At 37.4% G+C, this 12538-nt stretch overlaps 1 protein-coding gene across 1 annotated transcript in view; it reads right to left on the bottom strand.

The window, feature by feature from the left end:
* The window catches only part of SEMA3A (semaphorin 3A), a 163774-nt gene that overhangs the window by 117559 nt on the left and 33677 nt on the right, over positions 1 to 12538 (bottom strand).

Below are 12538 nucleotides of genomic sequence, written 5' to 3'. Positions count from 1 at the left end.
ACACATCTGAACACAAAATCTACTTCCAGCAGAAAAAACTATTTCATACAGATCCATAAGTTACAAGAAAAGGGATAAGACTGACTAGCTGATGTGAAGAAATAAGATGTAACATCTATTCTTACATGTATTATTCTTTTCTGAGCTTTCTGACACAGGCAGCATGTTGTTCCCTTGCTTGGAACAAGAATGAAGCTAGGGAAGGTAACTTGGCTTCTGTTAAACTCAAGAGTAATACTCTAGTTCTCATGCTCCTCACAGAGCCATTGCACTTGATAGGATTTTTTAAGTACAAGGATCCTCAGCATCTTAGCTATTCAAACATTAACAAAGTGATACATACTTTTCTGAACTGCTGAAAAATATTGTTGCCATAATATAATGTAGACTATATTAGTACAAATACTCATGAAACCACTCTTTAATCCTGTCTATCTACATCATATCAAGGACAAAACCCAAACCATCCTCTATCACTTTAAGGCATACTGCACTAATAAGTCATCCATAAGAAAAGACTCCTGGTGATGGCAAATCCTATGTGGTTCAAGCCCTAACCCTTGGGACATACGAAGGCAAACATGCAGTTTTAGGAGCAGGAGCAGTTCCACTGATGGACCCAGGAGGACAGATGAGAAAGGGACTGAATACATCCAGTGCAAGGGCTGATGGCCCAAGCTTCATGTATCTAACATTTGTGTTACTTCTGCCATATGTGCAAGCTGAGGATGCCTAGGATTTGTCTAACAGTGCAGCTACCTGCTATGACTTTTTGGTTTTCGGTAAGATCCCTCCCATTTTCCCATCATTACTCCAACTGAGGAATGAGTGTAAGATAGCATCCCCTATGCTGTTAAAAATCAAGGAGAAACTTCTTAAAACAGAAGTTGCTGCCTAATTTTTTTTTAATCTTATTTTTCCTCTTTTTCCCCCCCTTATTTTATTTTAACAAGAACAAGGCGTATGTTAGGTGAGGTTTTTTTGAACCTACATAATAGTAGTACACATGAATTTACAGAATTTCAGCACCTGCATCTTTGTAGTCCCACAGAGTTTAAACTATTTTTTTCATGTTCACTTATACCAGGTGGATTTTGAAGCAGGCTGATACTCTGAATGGAAAGCATTAGTAGGCAACATATTCAAGGAAGACAAAGATAACACTGAGAGTTGCATAACATTTGGGCTAGCTTTGCTCTGGTGTTCTTTGCATCTATTTGAAAAAACTCTCAATAGCACCAAAAGAGTTAATTCGCCAAAGCATCACAGCACGCACTATATTATACATATTCTACACTTTTCTCACTAAATATACTCTATATATTGTATCACAGTATACTTTTTAAAACTTGTACTGCTGGAGACTGAAGTTCCCTTTTTTTTTCTTCCTTTTTTCTTTTTCTTTTTAAATGAAACAATCAAATCACCCCAAGCAGTCTTGTCAAAATAATTATTCTGGCTTCCTGCCAAGTTCTAGAATTTGACTCTATTGTCCTACGGTCATTTATTTGCTTTTGTTAGAGACTTTACTAATTCTCTTTACTTTGTAATGACTGATTCAGATGTTGAATGTCGACTCACTGAATAGTGAGTGATGTAGATGATTGATTGCTTAACTTGTCTTAGAACTCTCTTGGCTAGAAATGCTTTGCTGTCATCTGTATCTGATCATTTTTCTTATAATATAGCTGTCAAAAACCTTTGTAATTTTTTCATCTTTCTTGGTTTGAACTCACATAGGTATGATTCTGTCCTTTGTGACTGCGGTGTAAAGACAAGTGTCTGCTGAAGTCAATGTTACACAAAGGTAAAACTGACAAAAATGGAAATAAGATCGGTTAGGCACACAGCTACTTGGCTTAAAAGGAGCCTGATATGATTTTTTCTAAATCTTCACATCTACAGATGGTGATTGATGTTTTCTTTTCTTTCTAATATTCATGAAAAAGTGAGATCATAACATTGGAGTCTAAGGTTTATTATGGCCAAGAGTAAATTACATCATCATCGTCACTGTTCATAAGTCTCTACAGATAAGTTAAAAGGACCAGATGTAGCTGTTCAGGGAAATATATATTTTTTTTTTCTTTTAATTATCTGTGACTTTCAGAGTAAGCAACAATATTAAAAGTAACTATGTTGGGTTTTTTCATTAACATGCAACTTAAACTAAAAGCTAAATTCCATTGTCTAAAATTAGGACATTTCTTCTAGGTTTTAATCCAGTCTGTGCCGTATTGTCACATTACTGACTTTTGCAGGAGATGACTAGATTTCCAGGGTCTGTTGCCCAAAAAGCATTAGGCCTAAGCATGCTTCAAGCAGTGTACTTCAAATTGTTCGACATCAGGTTTCTCCCCATCAGTAATCAGGTTGAGAATACAAGTTGAGGAGAAAAATGTCATTTGTGTGTTGATGATTCTCAATCACTGCTAATTTAGTTAGGTTTGAGCTACATCACAAGTAGGAGGTGAAAACCTAAATAATTTCTGCAGATCCTCTGCTGTTTATTTTAACTTACATGTATTTGTCCAGTGATGAATATGGCTTTATAGGACATTCTGGACAGGCTGTTGAAGAGCAAAGCAATGACATTTGCACAATCAATACAAATTAAGTATTCCACTTCCCCAAATTCATTAATTTCAAAGTGTTTACTATCCAGTGTCTTCAGTAGCCAATCAGTGGCTACTGCTGAGAGAAACAGCAAAGACAGGGGACACTCCCAGAAGGGCACTGACATCCATCGATTCTGTTAAGCGTCGATCACTCATGCTGGCAAGGTACGTGGATGATCACTGATAATATAAACCAAGATTTACAACAAAGATTGCATTGTAATGACAAGAGGAGAATGATGAATGTCTTCAATAAATCAATGAGATTAATAGTATCTATGATGCATACCCTAATTATTGTCCCAGGGTTTTTTTGTTTTTATTAAATGTTGGCATATCCATGACCTATACAGACAAGTAATGGTTGCCTGTATTTAATTTTTTTTTTACTTCCTCTATGATCTGTGCAGTTATTTTTATTGTAAAAATGTAACATTATTCCACCTTTTCTTTTGCAGTCAAGTACCATTTCTTCAGTAATTGCCCAGAGATAATTTTCTTATTTCCTTTTGATACATCCTCAGTTGTAGTCATGCTTGTAGTTTTGAACAGGAATGAATGAGCCCTACACAGTTAACCACTGTACACTATGACTAGCATTGTCTAAAAAATGCTCTAAGATGTAGATTTAGATTTAGAGTGGGTGGTGATATTTTGAAAGTAATAGATATGTCATTTCTTTTGTTATTGGTGTTTGCTTCCCATTTATTAAGTGTTGCAGGTGACCAAAACTAACGGTTCAAAATGCACCATATCTTAAAAGGTAATCATATTATCATGAATTTTCACAGTGATGACCAGTGAAACCAGATGGAGATTGAGTTTCTCAAGGTCTGTGGGCCAGATTCTCCTACGAACCACTTCACTTCAAACTCCTTTAATTCACAGTCCTGACTTGCTTGCTCCATCTTACTCGTTCTTCTCTGCCAGTGTCCAAGTTTGAAGTATTTGACTTTTTTCAGTGTGCCTTTCTGCAGACTCTGCATGGTCTTTCTTCCATTAACTGATGTTTCTCTTGATCCAGTCTGAGTCAGAACATTCACTCTGCCAGGCCAAGTTGGCAAATTTACAGAAGTAAACCAGTCCCTAACCCTTGCCTTCCTCTTAATACATGGTTATTTAATTTGCTAATGGAATCGTAACTTAATAGTATGTATACACACAGAGGGCCAAATTCCTGTGTGAAATCCATGGAGATATGCAGGCACAATGAATGTAGATTTGTTTTATTTTTATCATACTTTTTCATTAAAGAAGCAGCTAGAAAACCACAGCTATACCTAAGATGAATAGAGGTAGGCAGATCCTGAAGTTTGCTTTATCCATGATTGGGATTCCACCCTAAACCTTGTTTTATGTCTGTGTTCCTTCAGCACAGTTTGTCAGGAGGAGAACATAACAAAAGAAAACCATCTTATTTTTTCCTTATCTACTAACAAGGAAGCTGTCTTTGTAGCAAGAGGGAGTTTGCCTGTGTAACAAGTCAGAAAATTTGTGAGCTTTGGCCTGTGTTCCAGCTATAGACTTCACAACGACACACCAGCCAAGATTATTTTTGTTGTCAAGGGTCAAAGGAGCACATCAATTTCTCTAAAAATCAGAGGAAAGGTCTCCTAGTTTCCTCAGAAGGATTCAGATCTGGACCTGTCCTACTCCCAGTGATTCTGCAGAGTGACTGGGTTATACAGGCAGTGCTGCTCGTCATAACACGCTCGTGAAGCCAACGAGTGGGTTGCTGGTTGCACGAAACTCTCGACCTTCATTCCTTTGCCAGCAACGATAATATCTCCCTGTGTATCTCCTAGCAGTAGATAAAAAATGAGTCAATGCCATTATGCCATCAAACAGGGATTTTGCTGAACTGTGAGCAGCGCCTCCCACAACGTCATGCTAGAACATTTCCTTCTTCTCTCTCCAGGCCTTTACTTGGCTACAGAGGATCAGGTGGCTGCATGTTTGCACATGCATTTGTTGCTTACACAGATGTATACTGTGCCTGTTCTGTATATCAGCATGTATATCTTTCTAAATAATCCCAGGTGTAAATTAGTCATTACTCTGAGTAATCATTTGCTGAATTCTAAGATAGCAATTCTACCACACAAGGAAACAAGTGAGTATTTTAAGTTCCAGCCTCTCCTGCAGCTTTCCCATTTTACTGCTGTGAGTGTAGATGGTGACTTCTGCCCCAGCCAAAGAGTCAAGGAACAGGCAGGGACTGGCAGGAAATCAAGACAGCTTCCTGCAAGGCATCAGCCAGCAGAGTGTACCTGGCAAATCCAGCAACGTAAGCATGGAGAAGGCACCATATTTGTTGTGAGTCTGTTCCCCACCCGAGAGACACAATGGCTGCCATGCATACAGTGGGATATTTCAGTGGGGTATTTCCATATATTATGAAAAACACTCAGATGGGTGCTTGTCTGAAATCAGGTGAGCTTGACCCCATGCCAGATCTAATGCTTAGTAGCACACTCAATGGCCTGAAGAATAACTAATCCTTTCTCCTACCCAGGATTTGACTACTTTATACCACAATTACTTTATTTCATTGACATCTCAGACATCACTGGAACCTTAGGATCTAGCCCTTAGTGAGCAGAATGGTTCAGTTGCCCACTCTAGAAAAAAATAAGAAACCTGCTAACAGTCTATGTTACCATTCAAATTTCTAAAAAACAATTAATTAAAACAAGGAAAACTAATTTATCCTATTTTAATATTTCATCTGAGGGGAAAAAAATAAACGATAGTTGCAGAAACATTTTTTTTCTACATCTTTCAATTTAACTGGTCAGGTTATTGGTCTTTCAGTAACATTTAAACTGTTCCAATATTTCCAAATTAGTTTTACCAATAAGACTTTATTTCGTATTAGGAGCAGAAGAATAAAGACACAAATTATCAACACCCTCCCCCTCGCCAAAAAAACCAGCTTATGCTTTCATATAATTCTAAAATTACGCTGCTTGGAAATATCAGAAAGTAATCACTTTTATCTCAAATGAAACAAAAAACAGGCTTATGAAGTGTATGAGATCACATAGTGTAATAAGTGATTTATCCATTTTTAGAAATGTAACATAAAACTTTTGTAATCAGCACCTTTGGGTTTTTGCTACACTAGGAGTCAGAGAAACTTGAAACTACGCAGCATTGTTGTTGATGGCAATTCAGTGTTATTGTAATTTGAATGAGATAAATCACTGGGAGAAAAGGGAGGGTTATCTTATCAGTAATCAAAATACAATTGGAACAGAGCCCCTCACAGCTGTTCAATCAGTCCTAGCTTTCATCCTCTTCATCTACTTTATCATAACAGTTGCCAATCACCTGGTTTCACTGAACTCTACTGGAAGGAGAAAGAAAACAGAACCATATTTGGTTTTAAGTAAAGTTTTTTTTCTGAGAGAACATGTAGTTCAGAAACACAGTTCAGGGAATTATTAAAATGTATCAATTAGAAGTAGCTAGGACAAGATATACAGCTTTTTTGTGCACTCATGATGTAAACTAAGCATTTTAAAATGAAACACTCCTGCCTACCTTCCACTGCAGCAAAGAAAACTTGAGGGCCATGAGCATACTTTGATTAAAACCAGATACTTGGAAGGAGGAATGTTACACCAATGTTTTGTTTCAGTTGCACCAGTATAAGCATGGAATCCCTTGACTTCAAAATACTGATGAATATGTTTTTTATACTGTAAAACTGAGAGAAGATTTTAGCTCATTAATGTCAGCACCATTTAACTACATGACAGCCCTTAAAGTGTTTTTGGTTTGAATAATTGAAGGGGTCACATGATATTTCAAAGATCTAAAACATTTAGGTTTTTAAAGTCAACCTGTTTTCCCTTTATTATTACATTATTGTCCTTTTTGTGTCTGAAAATGAATCCGGATTATCCCTATTGGTCAGTTGTTTTCTTATAAAATATGAGAAATATTAACCTCTGAGCTAAACAAAGTCTTGTAAAGTTTGATTTCATATATTTGAAAATTTACTGTAACATCCCATATTATAAATTAGGCTTTGTGAGAAAGGTTATGGCACATATTTAACTGTGAATTTCACAGGTATTTAAGCACAACATTATTACAAAATCACTGACATATATTTCATATATTACCTATATTACCTGTAGCTTTTTGTGTGTGTGTGTGATGAATCAAATGGCAAGAAAGAGATGGCAAAAAGAGACCATGATCTAGTTTTACTAAGGTGTTATCTATCTAAGGGAAAATTTATCTGCCTTTAGATTTGAGTAGGTATCATATTTGTACCTCCCACTTGTGCTGGTATAAGAAATGCTCAGGAGAAACAATGAAAGTGATGTATCATACCAATGAACATCCAGATGTTAAGGACATCTCTAACTCTCAAAGTTCTCTAAAATGTGGCAAAATACTGATCTAATGCGAAGTTTGTAAACATGCTAACTCAAACAGTAGAAACACTGTAGGCATATTAACTCAGCCTCTGAGCCTGGTTAGCCCAGTGTGGCACTGTATGACCCTGCATTGCACCATCTGAGCTAGCACAGGTAAACAGCCATCTAAAACCCATTCATTAAGTAACTTGGTTATCAGATCTAGTTAGAAGTTAATCAATTTTCAACTATTTGTATGATACTTCTGGGAAGTTGGTCTTCAGCAAGCAGAACCGGTACTGGTTATCAGGAAAGTAAAATTGTGGGTAGGTGTCACTTCAAGGACCTTATCTATAAACAGTACCAGCTTGTCTCATTAAATATCGTATCACAGAGACATAACACCTTTGTAATCACTAATGCACAGACAGCTGTTTTCCCAGGGCACAGATGTATTTCATTTGGACAAGCAGGAATGAGACTGGAAGACTTTTACATCCTATCCTCTGCACAGCCTGTCTACATATTGGATCCAAGTCTTAGCATGGAGCACAGTTTTTCCAATTCATGAACTTTTTCTCCCAGAACAAAAGCAAAGCAGGAAGAGCTGTTGCTCTCTGCAGGCACACCTACTTTTGCTCAAAACATTGACCATGCTGCAGTATAGGTGCACCTGAGTTATCCTGAAACTCGCTTAGGTACTCATAGTGTCTTTACAACCACTGTCTAAGAGGCCAGCAAAGATTAATTGATTTTGCTCTTCATCTAATTGTGCCTCAATGAAGCTGCATGTTGAATGACTAGGGTGTTACCTCAGGCTTAGCAGGCAAGACACTTTGAAGTTAGCTTAAGGGATGTGATTATACCGTGTCATAATCATGACAGTGAAAGTCAGATAGACTCAATGCAAAGGACAAAATGTCTGCATATGATGACTTTTGCACAAGTACAAGTTGAGAAGTGTTAGGGTTTTTATTTATTATTATTAAAGTCAGTTCATCTTCCAAACAATCATTATTTCTGAGTAAAAACTTTGCAGATGAAAATGAAACTGGTTTGGATAATCCCAAAACCCGTCACAATGTTTGGGGACTATTAAGTAACAAACTACTTAAATACAATGGTGTTTTAGAAAATTCCCTTCTGAAAAGTTGGCCTAGTGAGGTCAGTTCATTTTTTTCTTATCATTCATTTCTTATCAACAGTGCCCTTTATTCTAAACTCCTAACAACTGAACCTGATAATCAAAAATCCAGTCAGCGTCTTTGTGATTCACACAGCATGGACAATTAGGAGTCACAACAATGTCCATATGTGTATTGGAGATGCAGTTATGATAAAACCCTTCCTCCTGCAAATGTAATCCTTTTCCAGGGCAAAAGTATGAAAGTATTTTCTAACTCTTAAAGAAGTCTTGGTTTCAGGTATCAAACCAATGCACTTCAAAAACAAGTGAGCTCATTTGGAAGAATTAATAAATATGAGGTGCTACGTTTTGTAGGGATATCAGGAGAAATTTTTTAAAATACCAGTGGTTTTATTTTCAAGTGTGACTTTGCTATTTGACAACCAAGTTTCCAATGGCTCTTGATGAGACTAATGTGGTAGGTCCTTGAAGGATTTAGATGTCAAATTTGAGACAGTGTGAGACTGAGGGTGACCTGCAGCAGGTGAGCCATCAGTGATGTAGGGGGAAATCCAGCAGAGGTAGACTTGATCTCAAATTAAACAAGCTTTAAACTGACAGCAGGCAGGTTTAGATTAGATATTAGCAAGGAATTCTTTGCTAGGAAGGTAGTAAGACACTGGCCCAGGTTGCCCAGAGAAGTTGTGGATGACCCATCCCTGAAACTGTTCAGGGCCAGGTTGGATGGGCCTTTGAGCAACCTGGTCTAGTGGAAGGTGTTCCTGCTCATGGTAAGGTTTTGGAACTTGATGATCTATAAGGTCCCTTCCAACCCAAACCGTTCCATGCTTCTAAGTTCTTCTCTGATGTATTTTATTCTATTTTTGTTACTGAACTGACAATATATACCTACACAAATTATTTACTAAGGTGAAGTATTTAATATCACAATAGGGTTAGGAAGCTTCCCTGGAAATTTAGTTGCATATGCAAAATGGCAAACTAGAGTAAGTAACACTTGCATTTTCAGCAGATTTGTGATGGAAAACACATCTGATCTGCTTCAAAAAAGGTCTTTTTATGCTTGCAAATCATGTATGAAACTCTTGTCTCTATCTGTGTAAAAACTCTTCAAAGTCCTCTGATTATTAAGATGTAAAAAAGGCTTTGGGTTAGTTCTGCAGGTAAATCATATAATCATTATAATTTATACAGCAGCTGGCTTAGATGGACTGTGTCCAAGTTTTCTTATATGGGTACAAATCAGTGACCTCATATTTTTAATTTCAGACATAGCTATCAACACTCCTTCTGTTAAAATTTGTTTTTCCAGAGTGGATCCTCCCTTTACTTTGATCATGTATCCAGCACTTTGAGGAATTGTCTTTTAACATTAATAGAATGAATGAGTAAAATTCATGCTTGGATTTACATCCTTCTCTCTTCTGATAGCTCTTGTTTCTTCTAATCCATAAGAGAGTTTTGGATGGGGCTGAAAACAGCAACTGCAGTTAAACAGTCTGTGTAGCTCACATACAGATACACACAGCTCTGCTGTGCACTTTAACTGTAGCAAAATAAAGCTGGGACTTCTTCTAGCCACTGACCCTCCTTGCACAGACTTCTGTGCCAAGATAGAGTAAGTGATGATGCCCGATTTTGCTCTTAATTTACCCTAATGAAAATCAATGGAATTATACCATGGAAAAGATTCTAAACACTGTGGTTCTGAAATGTGTGGAATATATTTAGTGTCCATTAAAATAAACAGCACTTCAAATTAGTAAACATTTTTTATCAAATTTTTCCTACGATTATTTATCAAATGTACCTACAAACTTCTGTGCATTAAAAAGGAATTTCCAGTTTTTCCAAATGTCGTAAACGTAATTATTAATCAAATGGCAGCAAAAACCCTCATACCATTTCTCAACTCAAAGTGAATTTTCTCATGCTGAATAGCACTCTATCAAACAAAGTTTTAAATTTTCTTCAAGTTACACAAACCAAATTAGTTCTACTTTCACTGTCTTTTTAATTATTACACATTCAAATAAGGAACAAGAAATTTCTCATTAATCGCTACATTCAAAATGGAAAATAAACCTTTTATATAATTTTTACATTAATTTTCTGGCTTCTGGGCTGGGAGGAGTGCATTCCTATCTGAAATTTCATGACATAGATGTAAACTTAACTATAATTCTGACAACACCAAGAAATTACAGTGTAAAGAGCTTTAATAGTTTTAAAATCTCCCAAAAAAGTCTTAATACAGTTCACACAACACACAGTTAAAGCTGTAGAAATTCCTGGCATGGGATGCTGTAAATGGTAAAATTTTTTATAGTTTCAAGGGGCAAAGTGATAAAATCAAGAAAAAGAAATCCTTAAGAGGCTATTAAATTTAGAGACACAGCCTCTACCTCACCAAGTTCCTGAAATTCAAATTGTAGGAAACTTAGAGAGTATTCTGGGGAACTATCATTCTCTGACTGACCTAACCCTGTTATCTTCTACAATGGAGAATCCCTGTTACAGAAACCCTATATTATGTGTTTGCTTTGGCTGTGGTTGGAGACAGCATATTTCCCTCCTAGTCACTTGTGGATAAAAGTGCAGCCATGACCTGAGTCTTGACGAGGAAAGTGAAGATACAAGACTTGAAATCTAATTCAGCAAAATGACTGCTGCAACTCCCTTCTCAGCTGGCCTATGCTCTGTGCCTGCCCACGGCACCTCCCTCACCCATCCTCCTCCCCACTCCATCTCCCTCCTCAAAGCCTTTGGGGCCTCCCTGGGTGAGTGGAAGTATTTGCAAACAGCATCACTTCATGCTGATTGAACCCAGCTTCTGCAACAGCATTTCAGCCTCTAATTCCTTCTAAATGCCTTTTGTTTTGAAATAACTTGTCCATTTGATCTTTTAAGTGAACTTCAGAAAGACCCATCTGCAATTTCCAGTAGAGATGGAGGAGGGAAAGTGACTGGATTACCAATAGCACTCAGGAGCACCTCCTGTCTGGATGGCCTTAATGCATGAGGAGGTTTGGATACCAACTTCATGGTCCTTGACCTTAGAGCACAAGTTCGTTTGCTTAAAGACATGTCAATGTAAATATAGTTGGATTTGTTTGAACACCAAATCACCTGGTGCATGAGCCTCTATTCAGAGCAGCCTCAGAAGGGGATTCAAAGATAACTGAAAGTAACTTCAGGATGTTTTGACTCCAAGCACACTCGGCCAGTCCCACCTGAACTGGCCTGTAGCAGTTTCCTGGTGGCTGCTGTCAGCTGATACGGCCCAAATACAGCATGTCCAGCCACATCTCCTCCCACCTCCTGCAGCAAATGTCAGGAAGAAGGGCTGACATGCACACAAGTTACAACTCAAAAAAAAAAAAAAAGGAAGAAAATACTATTCCAAAAGCAACAAAAACAAGCAATGTGTTTTTCAATGAAATTAACTTGGAGGGGGGGGGAAAAGCTGGCATGGCTACCTACCATGCCAAAAATCCATCTGTTTCCATTTTTTTTAATTATTCTTTTCCTCTCCCTTTGAACTAGCACAAAGGAGATCTAGTCCACACCACCGATCCTAGGTGTCTTGTCAATCTAAATAAATGATAGCTCCTTCTTGCATCAACACAATAGCATCATTATCCTCAGTGTTAGCATCAGCAGAGAAAAATAATGGAAGTTTTATGTTTCTGAAGCTCCAGTGGAATATAAATGAGAACCATTATATCATTTTTTTGCTCCAGCCACAAAAAATACACTTTTCTTACCATGACAGAAATCAGAGATCACATTTGTATCATTTACTTTGTGTCCCTCTCAGAACAAACACCTTTAGAGAATGATCTATAGAATGAAGGTATTAGTGAAATGGTCCAGGCACACTGAAATGGAAAGCAGGGTTTGCCTTCTTATCTGTGTTAGGTAAAATGAGAACTACCAAAATGTAACAATTTCTGCAAAATGTACTCCAAATTTTAACTCATTTCATTTTTTTCACACTCTACATTTCTTTGCACTTTGTGTGCTTTAAAACAGGACCATTTTTCACCTGAATTTAGGAAATATGCATTGGCAGCAAATCACCATGCCTGTACAATGAGTTTAATAAATTTCTTGCACACATTGTGTAGCTTCAGTGTAATTTTGGTTTATGTAAAGGGCACATTAAAAATTGGAATGTTGTGGGGGAAAAGGCAGGGCACTTTCCAGTTACCCTTCCAGACCCAATGATATTCATTCTCAGCAGCTCCGCTTAGTTACTCTACTAATTTCCCTCCAAAAGAATGCTCCTTTGGGTGCAGTATTCAAGTGTATATGTATGTCAACTGCTGCACAGGCTTCCAAATGCCCACACCGATCCAAGATACCATGACTCACTGTTGACAGATGAGGAACATTCA

This window comes from Chiroxiphia lanceolata, chromosome 5 (genome assembly GCF_009829145.1).
Source record: "Chiroxiphia lanceolata isolate bChiLan1 chromosome 5, bChiLan1.pri, whole genome shotgun sequence".
Taxonomy (NCBI): domain Eukaryota; kingdom Metazoa; phylum Chordata; class Aves; order Passeriformes; family Pipridae; genus Chiroxiphia; species Chiroxiphia lanceolata.
The sequence above is the reverse complement of the archived record's forward strand: the minus strand, read 5'-3'. Positions and strand labels throughout refer to the sequence as shown.